The 16,778-nt window shown below is 45.3% G+C and overlaps 1 protein-coding gene across 4 annotated transcripts in view; it reads right to left on the reverse strand.

The window, feature by feature from the left end:
• The window catches only part of UVSSA (UV stimulated scaffold protein A), a 765,945-nt gene that overhangs the window by 569,728 nt on the left and 179,439 nt on the right, over window positions 1-16,778 (reverse strand). The window lies entirely within an intron of this gene.

The raw sequence follows: 16,778 nt of genomic DNA on the forward strand, positions 1-16,778 counted from the left end.
ACATACAATGTATTATGATATGATATTTTATTTATATTGAGCTCATACACAAGTGTATTATTCATTTTCAACAGAGTCTGAAAGATATTCACTATTTAGCTCTTCATCAAGTATAGCCTTTTACCAAGAGTATACTGTTGTAACTGGTTGCACGCTGTGTTTCTACCTTTGCGCACAATGGCATCTCAACATTCCTTTTAGAACACCATTGCTTGCTGCTCGTTTGATAGTTTAGTGCCGTTGGTGTTTTTCTCACAGAATGCCAATTTTTGGGGTCTCTTATAAGAATAAAGCCTAAGAATCCACTCTTGGTGCTGTGCCTTCTTTTTTTTACCACATTTATTGGTGACGGGGATGGGAAATAAGAGACCACAACACTGCATGGAACATTCGGCTTACAGAAGTTGAAAGGCGGGTGTGGCGGGCATCCTATCAGGGGTGTTTGGGGCCCACAGTGGAGTGTACGGATTGGACAGTAATCCTCTAACCAGGCTGGCCGTCCGGTAGAGGCGAGTGGATACGGGTGAACTGGGCTGCTTTGTTGAGAATATATTCCCCGGTCAGGGCCTATATCAGGGCTCAGGAGGGGGGCAAGTGAAAAACATATCCGCACACCCCCATGGGGTCCAGGTCGAGGTCTGGGTGGCGAAAAAGTGGGGGCGTGTGACATGTGGATCTGTTCACAGCCGCCAAGCCTCTGTAGTTTCTGCCACAGGTTAAAGTGGGAAGAACCGGTAGTGTGGTTCACTGAATCCTGCCATCGAGGTCCAGGTTGGGGCCCGGGAGGTATGCTTGAAGGGATGCACACCATCTGCATTGCTGCCCAACCGTTTGTCACCCTCACTTACCGGGGCTCTTGCTGGGGCTCGTGAGGGTGGACCCAGCTATTGGTGAATGTTTAGGGATCGGTAGTGATCCTTGGACGGCCGTTTTATCTGGTCGTGGTTCATGTTGGGGAGTTTGGAGCTTTTCATTAAGAATCTGGAGGAAAGGGAAGTTTGCATCAAGAATGCGTAGTGTGGATGGGACTCCCAAAGCCTTCTGGCCTACGGTGGACGGCAGGCACCATTACCTGGTCAGTAGCAGTAAACATCAGAACATATTGGCGGTCACTGGTTAAACATCACTTTTTGTGCTGAATACAGTGCACTTCATCGTGGTCCAGACTGGCACTTCATTGAGGAGGCAGCGGCTTGCAGATTGTGAGGACCTTTGGGCAGTGGGAGGCCACTCCTGCCAGGACATCAGTTACAAGGACGATAATAGGTGGTTTAAGTTGAAGGCCATCAGTGTTAAGTACTGCAATGTGTGTAATCAATTATCCCCGTCACTATGCAGAACTTGGATCCACCCCCCAAATTCTTGGCTACACCAGGCGAACCTCATATGCTATTGGAGGACTGGAAATACTTTTTTTTTAATTGTACCTTGTAGTATCCGGGTTTGAAAGATTTTCTGATTAAAGGAAGTTTTCAACCCTTATGTGTTGTGTGGGAGCTGGGCAGTCAGAGTTGTAGAACAATTGCCTGATGTACAAGTTGTTGATGGTCTCCGAGGGTTGGGGCGGAGATGGCGATGGTCCAAATGGGAAGGCTATGAGGAAACTGGAAGCACAATATCGTAGACAGGTCAAGGTGGTGTTGCAAAGGTTCAAGTTTTTTTCTAGGAAGCAGGGCATTAGTGAGACTGTGGATTCTTTTGTGGCAGACCTTAGGGGATTGTTAGCTTTATGTGAATTTGCGGGAAGGGAGAATGAATACATAAAGTATGATGCACAGATTTAATCCCAAGTTTCAGGAGATGTTGTGGCAAGCAAAAAATCCCCCGTTACTGGACGCGTTATCTATTGCCAAAAGTATGGAGCTAACCAACAAGTGTTTAAGGGAGGTAAATACAAAAAATGGTAAAGAACATATTCATGTAGTGAAGGAGGGAGGGGAAGAGATAGAAGTGTTCTCTGAGGAATCTAATGCATGTGCTGTTAAGAGATTTAACAAGTCTGGTGGAAGTAATCCAGGAAATCAACAAGGTATGTGAAAGGGGCAGTGTCCTAGATGTGGGTATGAAAAACATGCCATTAATCCTTAAGAATGCCCTGCAGTGAGAGAGAAGTGTAGGAAATGTGACGCTGTGTGGCATTTTGCTAGGTTTTGCAAAATCAACAATGGCACAGCTGTGGGAGACACAGACGTTAACTGCAGCTCCGAAGAGAATAGTGGACCAGCAAAGTTGTTCATATTGTGGGGGAGGTGGAGGATGATGATGATGAAGATAAGTACCCCCAGAGTTAGAAATTGTCATGGCAGGGTGGCTATTAAAGCTTTTGCAGATTCAGGTTCACCATATACCATTATACCGGAGGAAAAATATGAGGAGATTTGGAGTGATAAATCACCACATTCTGAATAATACTGGCATCAGGCCAAAGGCATATGGTGGGGGAAAGATTGGCATTCAGGATTTCGTGTGGTGCAGTTTTGCATATGGTGGTAGACATATACATGCTAAAGTTTATGCGGCAGCCATGTGTGACTGCTTATTGGGATGTAAACATCATGGAAAGCTCGGTCTGGAATTGCAAACAGGGAAGAAGTGCAGGTGCGTATGGTTGGAAAAGATAAATCTGGAAGATTTGCAGACGAGATGGGAAAATCTTTCAGTAAGGTGTTCCGCAATCGTATTGGAAGGTTACAGGGCTATACATATAAAATGTGTATTATCAAAAATGCCAAGCCAAATGTGCACAAGGTGAAGAACCTTCAGTTGGGAGTGAGAGAAAGCAATACAGGAGTCACATTTGAACCCATCGAAAGTAGTGCATGGCTTTCTCCCATTGTGGTGACGCAACGTCCTGATGGAAGAATCAGATTGTGTGTTGATTCGAGTGATTTGAATGGGAAACATTTGGTCAATAGGCATCCCCTACCTATGGTTAATGAAATGCTCATCACTATGGAGGAGGCTGAATGGTACTCTACTTTAGATTTATTGGCCACGTACCATCAGGTTGAACTACATCAGTCTTCCAGGGCGCTTACAGCATGTATTACGCCCATGGGAGCTTTCCAGTACAAAAGGTTACCATTTGGGTTAGCCTCAGCATCCTCAGTTTTTCAGAAAATCATGGAGGATTTGTTGGACATACCTGGTGTTTGTGCTTCCAGGATGATATTGTTGTGGGAACGAAGTGTGAGGTAGGACATGATATCAGAGTAAAGGAAGTCCTGAAAAGGTTGGAGAGGGCCGGGTTAACGATAAAGAAAGAGAAATGCCAGTTTAAAGTTCACCATGTGTCATTTTTGGGCCACAAGTTGACGAGCAATGGTTTGGAGACTCGTCCCGAGATGGTGGATGCCATATTGGAGATTAAATCCCTGACCAATACGGATGAATTGAGATCATTTTTAGGAATGGTGGAATTTTATCCCAAATTCGTGGAAAATGTCTTTTCTAAATGTGCAGTGCTTAGAGACCTATTGAAAGGAAGAGTGGAATTTGGGGGAGGAAGGAGGAGGATGTTGTCAGAAGAATTTAAGTGGAACTTGTGAATGCTTCCACATTACATAGGTTTGATCCTTTGGATAAGACTATTATCACAGTGAATGCGTGCTCAAGGGGTGTGGGTATGGTACTATTCTCAGTGCAAATGTGGAATGGAGGTTCTGGTCGCAATTGTGTCACGTGCTTAATCATCATCAGAGTCAAGATATTCTACTATTGAGAGAGTTTGGCTTGTCATTGGCCATCTAATTACTTTAAGACATGTGTAAGACATGTGTATGGGGGATCCCTTACATATAAGGAGTGATCACACACCTTTAGCTCAGGTATTCACCACCAGGGGTTCTGGGTTAGCCGCTGCCAAAATAGCAAGTGGTTAGCGGCTCTACATGGCTTTCATTTTGTTGTAGAATATGGCGCAGACTGTTTGTCAAGATCTCCCAAGCAGGGGGTGCGGGAGGAGGAAGGCGAGTGCGATCAGTGGATAACCATGGTGGGGAATACTGCGAATTCTGCCTTTTTGAAGGAGATTTGGTTGGCAGGGATTGAGGATGACAAGGAATTTAAGGATGCTATTTCCAGAACTGAAGGTGGTTGGCAGGCGCGTGAGGATTTTGGCGTTTTACAGAATAAAGGATGAATTTAGCAGTTCTGTGTGGGGTTTGGTAAGAAGGGAAAGATTAACTCCTCCTGGGTCTCTTCGTGTGGAGCCGGTCAAGCGTGCTCACGAGTGCCATTTGGGAAAAAGTTTAACCAAAAGCAGATTAAGGTCTCAGTTTTGGTGGCCAGTGATGGATAGCATGTTTGATTAGGTGGGGTTTTGCATTCCTTGTTGTACCAGTAATAAGTCATTGAAAACTCAAAGAATGGAGACAGGGAGTGTTGAGATTCCTAAACGCACATTGGAAAATGTTGCTATAGATTGTATGGGTCCTATGAGCATGTTGCAGCCTGAACACAAATTTGCTATTGTATTGGTTTATTACGCCTCACAATGGTTTGAGGTGGCATTTGTTTAATCTATCTCTACTAAGTCAGTTACTGATTACATGGAAAGATTGTTCTCAAGAGAGAGTTATCCCAGAACAATAATTTCTGAGATATACTCTGGATAGGTCTCCTTTGGACCCAATTGATTAGACAGATTGGCTGAAGGACCCCAGGAGCAAGGATCACCGACCTGCACGGTCATATCCAGGTGCATTTTAGAAGCACCAGAATCGCCCTTCAATTCCCTTTGGGAGGGCCCTTGGGAAAACAGAGGGCAAGGGATTTATCATACTGAAAGTACACTGCATTCAGTGTACATTCAGTATGATAAATCAGTTCCTCTATCTCAGCTGGAATAGATAAATTTTCTTTGGGAATACTTGAAAGCAACCATCATCCCTGCAGGTCTGGTTGTACACAATGAACTCTGTCAGGGTCATTCAAGAGTACAAATCCGAGGGGAAAAACCCTTATTTGGCAGCTAATTACTTACAGTCCAAAACAACAGACAGAAATCTTCAAGGGGGAGGACAAAGAGTTACTTTTTCTGACACTAGTAGTGATTCGTCGCATAATAACGGGGCAGGTCCAGGGTTTCCTTTTCCCCTTTTCCCCCGAACCCAATTAATAGACGTTCAGCATTTTTTAGGGAGAGGACAGGCACGAGGTCAAGGATGGAACCAGTACTATCCATACCCATCATGGCACCCGGTACCGAGATGACAGAGGTCGAGAGGCAGGGCCTCCTTCAGATAAATCAACAGCTTTCACTCCAAGTGTTCAATCTTTCTGGGTAGTCTTTGTCTCTAGCACAAGTGTTTTTGTCCCCACCATTTTTACTGATTGGTTTATGGTTGGGACAGACATACGTACATTTTTGAGGAAAATCAGGTTGCATACTTTCTTAAAAGATAGTGACATACAAAGAGAACCGGAAGATAAAGGCCTTCGATGTCCATCAGCCTTCACGCCTAAGGATAACCAGACCCCTCGAGATATTCTCACTTTTGAAAAATGTGTATTAAAAGAACTGAAGACGTTTGAACGAACAGGCCAAGATATCAGATACAATCTACCTAATGCAAAAAGACATGCTTTGAAAACATTGGCTAATAATCCCCAATTTATTATCAAGCATGCGGACAAGGGTGGGGGAATAGTAGTCTTTAATCAGGAACAAAACCACCAGATGGCGATGGGATCTAATTGAGAATCCTGGCAGTTACAGCAACTGCGCAAGAATCCCACGGAGGCGTTAAAGAAAGAAATATTGGAAGTGACATCTTTGGCATTTCAGAGGGTATGGCTGACAGAGGACAAATTTGGGTATTTAAATTCACTACCCTAGAATACACAAAGATGCCACCAAACCTAAGGGGTGCCCAATTGTGACAGGATACGGGTCAGTATTGGAACCGATATGTAAATACATTGATAAGTTCCTACAGCCGCTTACTCAGAGAACTGAGACGTATATTAGGGACAGTGCATCCGTTATTCAAATACATGAAGGGAAGGCTTTTAACCCTACTGAAGAAGTACCGGTTGCCATAGATATAGGAACACTGTACACCAACATGCCTCAAGAAGAAGCTGTGCAATGTATTCATGAACTTTTGTTGTCAAAGAGCCACCACCTAGAAACATCTCGGCCTAGTTTCTTTTAGAACTACTTTCGATTGCTCTCCAAAATAATTTCTTTAAGTACAAAGATCAGTGCTTTCTACAGACCCAAGGAACAGTGAAGGGTGAGGTCTCTGCACCCAGTCTAGGGATCTTATGTCGGCATGGGAACAACTATTGTGCTGTCTAGCACCAACCCTTTGCGCCAACAAATAAAGTTATGGCGTCAATACAGAAACGACATTCTCATTAGGGAGCGCTCAGAGGTAGAGCTGGGCGACTTTCTTCTCTGGTTGAATTAGTGTCACAGTAACATTCAGTTTACCATGAACACTAGTAAAAAAGGAATACATTTTTTGGATCTCATTATTAGAGACAGTAACATGTTGGAATGTACACTATACAAAAAACAAACTGACTGAAATACATTACTGCATTTCTCAAGTTTTCACCCTTGGTCTCTAAAAGAGGACAATTCTTGCATCTAAGGAGAAATTGTACCTCGATGGCAGACTATCAGACACATGCCGATAACCATATAGATAGACATTCGGGGAGCGGTATCCCAAGAAGTTTGATCACAACAGCATCGAAGAGTGCAAGATAAACGCCCAGAGAGACTCTTTTTAAACACCGGGACAGAAGAAACAGGTGTGCGTGCCATCATACAGCACGCACACCTTCACGGTGAAGAAGTTGATAAAGTTTTGCCCACTTATTCAATTCAACATAGCCAATGAACCCATCCCTTTATTTGCGATGAGGCATCAACAAAATCTTAAAGATCACATGGTACATTCGAGTCCCAACATGAGTAGGTCTACTAACACGGCCTGGGACCTTAGTTTTATTTTATTTTTAAATTTTTTACTGGCATTTGTATAAATAAAACCATGCATTTCAGTACTTCGCCTTCGGTCCATGTTATGCATTTATACCAAAGTTTAATAACAACAGATAACGACAAACAAACAACTTCCTACATGTGCCATATGTTGTGTTGCAGTGATCGTTGGGGAAGGCACCACAGTGCCTGGGGCTCAACACTTTCTCCCACTCTCTTGGTTTCATGAATGGCAATTATCGGTTAGGTGCGGTTAAGTGATGGTCCGGGCAAGAAGCAAGCGTATCTTACTCTATGTGTCTCGTTCAGGGGGGTTTGTCGTCAGAGAGGTGGAACATGTTCCACACCAGTGCCTTCCATGCAACCCACTTGTCGTTGCCATCTGACTCTGATCTGTTAACCTCTTCCATCCACACCTTGGTTTCAGCCTCTTCCCACCTCTCGAATTCCCTGTGGCCCCCAGGTGTTTTTCCAGGACATGGCAGTGGTTCTCTTGGCCAATATGCATGCCATATCCATAAACCTGGTCACGTGTTTGTATTTGCTGATTTTGGGATAGGCACCAAGCAGGCATTCCTTTGGTGACCACTCATACCTTGCTACACCAGCCGCTCTGCAGGCTTGCTATACCTGTGTCCAAAATCCTCTCACACGCCCACACCCCCAAAACATGTGTATTAGATCAGCTCCTTCGCCTCCGCACCATGGGCATTGTGAACTTGCGTTCTTGTTAAATGTGGCTATCCTGTGCGGGGTCATGCATGTGCGATACAGCTCATTCAGTTGTATTAGTTTGAAACGTTGGTTCTGCGATACTGCTTTGGGGTAGCCCAGTATTCTCTCCCATTCCTTCTCCGTTGTATCTGTTCCCAGGTCTGTCTCCCATAACACATCCTGGGACCTTAGACCATTGGTGGAGCATTTCCTGTGCAGGAATTTCTCAAGTGTAAATTCAGTAAGAAACTGAAATCTTTAAGGTAGAGGGCAGACAATGGCACCTGAGTAAACACACCAACTGTAAAACTACATGTGCCATCTATCGCATGTAATGTCCACGTGGGCTTCGATATGTGGGACAGACTACGCAACCAGTACACACTAGGATTGTAGAACACAGGTCCTGCATTTGATGCTGCAATTTTATGGCACCTCCGGTCTCACATTATATGGAATATGACCATTTGATGGATGATATCCAATGGTGGATTGTGGACACAATCCCCAGTGCCTACTGCACGAGCCGAGCATTGGTCATGCAGGAGACAAGACGGATTGACGGGTTGGACACATTAGAGAATGGTCTTAATGACTCTTTACCCAACTATTGGTGACCACCTTTTTACATTCACTTGGGGAACTTTAGCAGTGCAGCCTATTCCAGCACTCGCAGAGTTCCTTTATGGTCCACTATAGGGACCGTTTCGGTTTGAGTCCCAGCTGCTGTGTAGGGCTTGATCATATATACTTTCTATATGTGTGGCAGTATTCCACTTTGCATGCCCCCATTATATTGTGCACTTAATCATGCTACATAGCAGTTTTTTGCTTATTTCGGGTACGGTTGGCTTCAGTTGCAGTGGCTACCCTAGTCCACGTGGTGGCGTAACATGTTACCACGCAGTATTTTCATCCGCCTACCTTACGAGGCAGTACACTACAGGTGTTTTTCCCTGGTGACCGCAGCCATTAGATGTGGAGGGACACTCAGGCTACAGATGTTCCCACATTTGCAGGTGGGCGTAATTTGAGGGGCAGTCTCTAGCCTTCAGGCTGCAATTGGTTGTCTCTGACAAACCTGCAGTGGGGGGCTCCTCTGCACCCCCATAGTCACATGACCGGGTTGGGCAACCATGTATGAGTATTTATTGGTGCCGGTTCTTTTGGCCCGCAATCCACGAAACCTGCCAGCATGCTGGCACACTCAGCCGTAGCTGTATGAAGTAAGCGCACACTCACATACTTTGTATATGTAGAAACAATCTTCCTCCTCCTTTAATGGATGATTAACCTATGTCAGTAATCTGATCTCAGCAGCACGGTATGCATACTAGTGCAGATTTGTAGACCTGGCAGGACGGGTCCTTTAACTTTGACCTTTTCCGCCTTCTGTTTAGCTAGCATCCGTACACCGAAATGAGTTATTTAGTGGCAGCAGTTAATCTTGCTGCAGTATGGTTACGCATATTTCTCTAGACACAGAACGTTGGCATCTGGAGCTCTATTAATTTCGGGAGGTAAGCGCAGATGTTTTTGCCCCCGCCGATAACCGAGTCTCACTTACGATGGCTCCTAGGGGGTTTACAATTTCACACTATCAGCACGTCAGGCTTACAAGTGCATAGTTGTAGACCGGGTAGTTGGGGCCTTCTGAGGTTTACTAAATTTAAATACATTTTTAACTTTTGCTTTCAGTATAAGAAGCATCTGCACACCCATATGAGCTAACTGTTAGTAGCAGTGTTACCTGCCGCAAAACGGTTACCACACCTCTCCAGACTCCGGACTTTGTCGTCTAGCGTTTTAATCCCTTTGGGAGAAGTCATCGGTCTACCCCTCCCCCTGTGTCTTCGTCTTGCGAGAGCAGGACTATTAGACGGGGACCGTGTAGACAGCCATTTGTGGATATTCATCTCCCATTCGACCTCCCTTACATGCAGCGGTAAGCCATACACTTGCTACGAGATTTCTCTTTCATTGAGTGTCTTTTCCCTTATTTGGGCGGCCTCACTTTCCACCTGTGGCGGGCCCTGCATGTTCATTTTTGGATATTACATGAGTTCATGTTGATATACCTCTCACGTGTTCGCTTCTTTGATGTAGGTCTTGTGTGGGGTCGTTGCAATTTGGGTGCACAAGGACGTTTGTTTAGAAGAGGCATTTTATATTCTTATAAATGCACCTTCTTCTGGTGATGGTTCACTTGCATTCTCTGCATCATGGGCATCCTTTTATTTCAAGATTGTTTTTGCCACTTGTTTTTATTACTTTTTAATTTCTGTAATATTTCACATCCACAGTGCTTCATATCCTTGGGGTCCTGAAGAAGTGGTTCACTTCTACTCCGCCAAAATGTCCGACCAGCACCGTTATATGTTGGAATCAGCATTCATGGTAATATATGAAATAAGAATATATTATTTTGAAACAAGTTGCATCATAGTAAGGTGTGCACTTGATTACTCAAATGGTGAATTCAAGTAAGCCATTAAATAGAGGTTTTTCTGCACCAGCTCTCCAATTCAATTTAATCTGCAAACAGTTTGTTCATTAAGTGCATCATTTTCATTGCATTGTAGGCGTTTAGATGAACATAGACCTGGGATGTGTCTCTTAGCTCTATACTCGTCCTTTTTTCCCACCTCCTTTTTCCTCTCCATTTCTTAGCTTAGGGCTTGAATATGAGGTACAGTTCCAATTTAGGGGAGCCAGGATTAGGAGGAAGAAAGAATAACCTATTCTAGTGTTATCCTTTAGCTTGTAGATCTATTGCAAATTAATATGTATATTTGAATTTTGTTGTCCTTTTGGATTTTTATGCCTTTTCAATTTGTATTCTTTAGCTTCATCTGAAAGGTTTTTTTTGGTTTTATAAATTAAAAAATGTGTATTTTATTGATTTTTTAATATAAATTAGTATGTCACTCGCCCACATAACCCTGTAGTATGTCATCAATTTTGTATCCAGGCATAACTTTATAGTAAAACTTTTTAACATTCCCTTACGTGCTCATTAATTACAAATCCCCTCCGTATCATCTACCACTCCTTCAGTGAACAATGTTTGTAGCATGTTATCCCAACATTTGACCACCATTGTGTCCTCCACCTGGCACTGCCCCATCACACTTTTCCATGCCGCTGATTCCGCTATTCCCCACCTGCGTGGTCTTTCCACCATTCCTCTATTCTCTGCCTTTTGGCAATTTCCATGCCATAGCAATCCTTCAGTTAGGTCACATGTTTCTGACCCTTCGGGTGTGAAAAGCAGCCCAACAGGCAAGCTCAAGGGGAAAGCGCATCCAATTCCACGCCCACCCACACCCACACTTTTTGTAGTCTATTCGCCATCTCCAGCCAGTATGCCCCCGTTACTGGGCATGCCCATAACATATGTAGCATCCCCGCATCAGTCGCCTTGCAGCTGGGGCAGCGCTGCTCCTTTGCGCCCGGAAACTGCAAGATTCGTTGCCGCGTCGTATATGCCCTATGCGTCACCAACAGTTGTATAATCTGCAATCTCGTGTTCCAGGACACTTTCTTGTGGTATCCCAGAATCTCCTCCCATTGTGTTTCAGTAAAGGCTATTCCCATATCTACTTCCCATGTGTCCCTTACAATTAAAGGAGGGACAGGCCTGCTAGACAGTAAGAGGTCATATATTCATGAGATAGCATGTCCACCCTCCACAATACCATATAGGACGTCTACTATTGAGTGTTTCCTCATTAGCTCACTATATGCATGCCACCGGCGTGTTATCTCTCGCTTAATTATGCTGTGCACCATGTATTGGCCCGAGTGGATGCCTGTCTGCTCAGTCAGTTCTGAGAAGGGTATGTATACAGTATCTTGTAGTAAATCTCCTATGGTGGTCACCCCACAGACCTCCCGGTACGCCCAAACTCCAGCCCTTGCTTGCGCCAACTGTGATACCACTGAGACCAAAGGAATCTCCCCATCACTGCCATGGCTCTGTCCTACACCTTCACACCTAAGGACACTCGGTTTGACCATCGACCACCTCGAGGCTTCCTGAGCCACAGTAACATTTTCAGATAGTGACTTTGCCCACTGAATTGCAGCATCCTCATGTCTGGGGTGGGGTCATCTGCTAGCCAATCTACTACAAATTGCAGCTGCCCTGCTGTATAGTACAGCTCAAGGTGCAGGACCCTGAGGCCCCCCTCTGTGTATAGCCTGTATAGAGTTGTTAACACTATCCTATTCTGCCCATTTCGCCATGGGAAACCTCTACAGATACTCTCCATGGTCTTGAAAAAGGATCTTGGTATATAAAATGGTACATTGACAAAGTAGTGCAGCAATTTAGGCAGTACTACCATTTTCAGTAAAACCGCCCTACCCATCAGAGGTAATTTAGGCCAGAACTTCATAGAGCTCCTGACACCTTCTATAGCTTGTAGTGTGTAATGCGCATGTTCTTCTGCTGGGTCATTGTACACATTAATACCCAGATATATGAACATACACACTTTCCACTGCAGGGCTAGTACATGCAGTTTGTTTCACTCTCTCCCACGAAGTCCCGCTAACGGGAATATTGCTGACTTGTCCATGCTAAATGTTGCAAACAGTGCCACTGCTTCTAACAACAAATCTAAAGTGTCCTCTGGGTTCTGGATATATAAGAGGGTATCATCAGCCTATAATGAAAGTAAATGTCTGGCTCCATCTATTTCAATCCCTGCTTCCCTATATTCTGTCCTAAGACACTGGGAAATTGATTCCATAGCTATGACGTACAGTAGTGGCGATAACGGTGATCCCAGTCGTGTTCCCTTTCCCAGTTCCCATGCCTCTGAAATATGCCTACCTGTCTTGACCCTTGCCATTGGCCTAGTGTACCCCAATCGGACCCATTTAATAAAAGCCTGACCAAAACCAAATTTATGCAGTATTGCGTAGAGCCAGTCCCATTTCACTGAGTCAAACGCTTTAACTGCATCCAATGTAGCTGTTCACACGGTATCTCCCAGGATGCTGTCCTGTCCAATACATGATGTAGCCTCCTTAAGTTCAAGGCCATCCTACGGCCTTGGGACAAGCCCGTCTGATCTGGGTGTACTAATAGTTATCACGTCCTTCATCCTAGCCGCTAGAATGGATGCTAGTATCTTGTGATCCTGATTAAGCAGTGAAAGTGGCCTGTAAGAGCTAGATTTTAACAGGGCTTTATAGGGTTTGAAGAGGGGTATAATTATCGATTCCCTTGAGCTAAGCGGAAGGACCTCCTCTTCATAAGAGTCATTAAATGTGCTCAGCAAGTGGGGGGCCAATTCATGTACGTATTTTTTATAGAATTCACTAGGTAGCCCGTCTGAGCCCGGCGGCTTTCCTGTCGGCAAACCCTTAATCGTGTTTTGTATTTCTTCTAAGGTGATAGGCGCCTCTAGACTGTCCTTCTCCTGGCTCAGCACCGGGAGCTCAATCTCGTCTAACACTTCCTCTAACCGAGTGCCTGATGTTGGGTTTCCGTCCGTCTTGATATAAGTGTTGATAACATTTGCAAAACCCATCATTAACCCCATTCGGAGTGTAGCACACTCCTTGTTCTGTATTTATTGAGTGTATCGGACTTTGTTGTGCTTCATTCCTGTATAGCCATGCCAGCAATCGTCCAGGCTCATCTCCCTCTATAAGCTGTAAATACGGTGTACTTAGCGAAGCTACGTTTACCCAGCCTCTCCCAGCAGTCCATGCATTTTTGTTTTTAATTCCCCCATTTTAGCATTATTGCTTGGATATTGCTCTTGGGTTTGTTTTAGTCTTCTCAATTGTTCCTCCGCAGACGACAAATCCTTATGGATGATACTGCTGGATCCCACTATAGCTGTCCCTCTGACTACCACCTTCAGGGCTTCCCAGAAGATTCCGTCCCTGCATACACTGCCCAGATTGTTCAATACGTATTCACTAATACAGACTTTGATACTTAATCTGAATAAGGGATCTTTCAATGATTACCCTCTGAGACTCCACATGGGTATTGGGGCCCTGGGGGGCACATATTGCCCTTGTAAAATTAGCGGGCATGATCTGATAAGACTCTCCCTTTATATTCAGCGTGCCTGAAATGATGTATTATTTCTCGCCCTACAAAAACATAATCTATCCTCGTATATACTTCATGTGGCGCTGAGAAGTGTGAATAAATCCTGGTGTCTGGGTGAAGCACCCTCCAGGCGTCTCCCAAAGCAAAAGAATCCAGGAGAGCCTGTAATGCTTTTGCGGGCGGTGCTAATTTAGTGTATTTCCTATCTGATCTATCTAGGATAGGATTCAGAGTACAATTAAAATCTCCACCCCTTAGCATATTACTGTCTCAATATAGAGCCAATCAGGGATACAGTGTCTGGAAAAAATTGGCGGTGCTGTGGTTGGGGGCATACGTGTCGATCAGACATGTATCCACCTGTTCTATGAGGCCTTGAACGAGCACCATTCTACCCTCATTATCAGACTTTACAAGAATGACCTTGAAGGGTAGTGTGGGTGCTATCCATATCAGTACTCCTCGAGCATGCTCCGAGTACGTGGAACCAAATAATTGCCCCTGCTACCTACCTGCTAATAATGCCAGTTTTCCAGCTGTGAGGTGTGTTTCCTGTAGCATCGCCATGTCCACCTTTCATCTCTTGAGGTACGAATATACTCTATTCCTCTTTACATAGGCGTTCAGACTCCTCACATTCCAGATAAGCATGTTTACAGTACCTTCCATTTACATCCGACTCCGTGTAGGTCCTCCGCCACCCCGGGATTCCCTACCAGCTTCCCATTCCGTTCCGCTAGTAGCTCTGTTCTGAATGATAAACCATGCTCTACTCTAAATTATGCATGCAGGCAAACCCTCCCTCCCTTGAAATTCCCAAACTTCTCCAACCAAAAACAGCCCAGCATTGCTGTCCTTACTCAGGCCTGTCCACTTCTCGCATCTGCCCCAAGCAGCCCTATCCGGGGCTAGTGCACAGTGGACGCGAAAACAAACAATTGCCCTTACTAAATAAACTGTGATGGGTGTGACAGTCAAAGCCATAGGCGCAGTTCCGGCCTTCATATTATACAACCATAAGTGTTAATGAACCATGCCATATATATTAAGCACATATCCAAGCGACTTTGAACTGATCCTCCATGAGATGCCTGAGATGTCTTACAATCATCGTACATGTGCATCATCTGCATCATCCCAGTGTTATCAGAGCAATCTCCTATACGATTCGTGCAGTTCCAAGCATCCTAACTATTCCCGGCCTCTGGTCGGGTAGGGCTCCCTTTGCGTTTCCCTTGTTCGTCAGCTTCATCGTTTCCACCGTGTCCTATCTTTTCCTTATCCATCCATGTTTGCGCTTCTTCCGGTAGGTCAAAGAACCAGGTCTTATTCTTCTGTATGATTTTGAGTCGCGCTGGGTAGATCAGCATATACTTCAGTCCTGCTACGCAGAGCCTACTCTTAGCTGCTGCGAATTGTGCGCTGTTCTTCTGTACCTGGAACGTATAGTCATGGTAGACCGCCAGGTCTGCTGAGGCCCTTCTCCGTTGTCCCCCTTGCCTGGAGTAGGCCAGCATCTTCTCCCTGTCCTTGTAGTTCAGACTTTAGCTATAATCGGTCATGGGGGCTCTCCATGAGCGGGGTGCCTGGTTAACACCCTATGCGCGCTCGATCGTAAAGCCCTGTGTGAGGTTCCCGGGCCCAATTTTCTGGAGTAAAATATTTTCTATGTACGTCATACCTTCTTCCCCTTCTCGTAACCCAACTATGTGGATATTATTTCTCCTTGCACGTCCTTCGGCTTCCTCAACTCTGTTCTCCAGAAGGCTGACTTTCTGTTGCAATACATGGACGTCCATATGCGCGGTCTTGAGCTCCCCCGAGTTCTCACACTTGTGATTCCAGCATTGTGGTGCGCTCTGCTAGGCTTCTCACATCCTGGCGCAACAGCCCAACATCCAGTTGCACTGGTCCGATCTGTGACCCCAATTAGGCTTTTAAGTCTGCTATCGCTAGCATAACTTGATTGTGTAAATCCATGGCACCTCTCTCTTCCTCCTGCGCTGCTTCCATATTTCCTCCAGGTGCCTGCTGTTTAGTTTTGGCGAATCCGTCCAAGGTTAACTGGCCAGCCTTGTTTTGGCCATTTTGGGAGGCATTCAGAGCTTTAACTGTCTTCTCTTGTCCACAGGTTTTTTATGCTCAGTTGCTGATCCTGCTGAAGTTTGTAATTATAAATGTTCCCGACTGGCTGTATCTGTGTATTCTGGTACTATTTCCCATTCCCAGATCTGTGGCTGTCTCTTCTCCAGAGCAGACTCGTCGCGTGCAATTCTCCTGTCAAGGACAGGGGTAGGCTACTTGGCTCTCGTGTCTTTTTGAGTGCGTGGTGCATTGCGCACCTGCGCTGCCCATCCTGCTTATCTGTCCGCAGGGTTTAATCTTCCGGTCCTCGCCAAGTGTGTACTTTTTTATCTGCCAGGCACCATTTGTTTTGCGCCACTGGTTCCCGCAAGCTGTTTCCTAGTGTCTTGTTGCTGCCTCCAAACCCTCACCATAGAGGCCCTTATGTGCTGTCTTCCACCCCTTTGTGTTTCGCTCGCTCGCCACGTGCTTATCTGCCCTTCCCAGGGGTATTATGACTCTTGCGCTGGGCTCCTCAGGGTAGGAGGTGCATTTATCTTGTGTCAGTTACCCGTTGGCTCTGGTTCAAGTGTACTGACCCATAATAACTTGTGCCTCCAGCAGGTTATGATAGGATATGATATGGCATTTAGAATGCGCCTGTACACAATGTTTCAAGGCGTGACGAGGCAGGGAGGGGAACAAAGGGAGGACAGACAACGATCCTACTAGGCCAGGCTTCATTCAGATCATACAAGTGCGTGGGAAGGGGGCAGGGACAGTGTAGTACATAGGAATAAATAAAACAATAAGTAATGGCCAGCATGTGGCAAGTGCATGGGTAAGTGCAGACATCAGGTGTCACGCGCTGGTAGGGGGACTGTAGGGATACAGAAACAGTCCCTAAGTGCGGGGGTTGCCAGGTGGGCAGTGCAGGTGTGTGATGCTGGCGGGGGAGGGACC

The sequence above is a fragment of the Ambystoma mexicanum genome, chromosome 6q (assembly GCF_040938575.1).
Source record: "Ambystoma mexicanum isolate Mex_15411 chromosome 6q, UKY_AmexF1_1, whole genome shotgun sequence".
Classification (NCBI taxonomy): Eukaryota; Metazoa; Chordata; class Amphibia; order Caudata; family Ambystomatidae; genus Ambystoma; species Ambystoma mexicanum.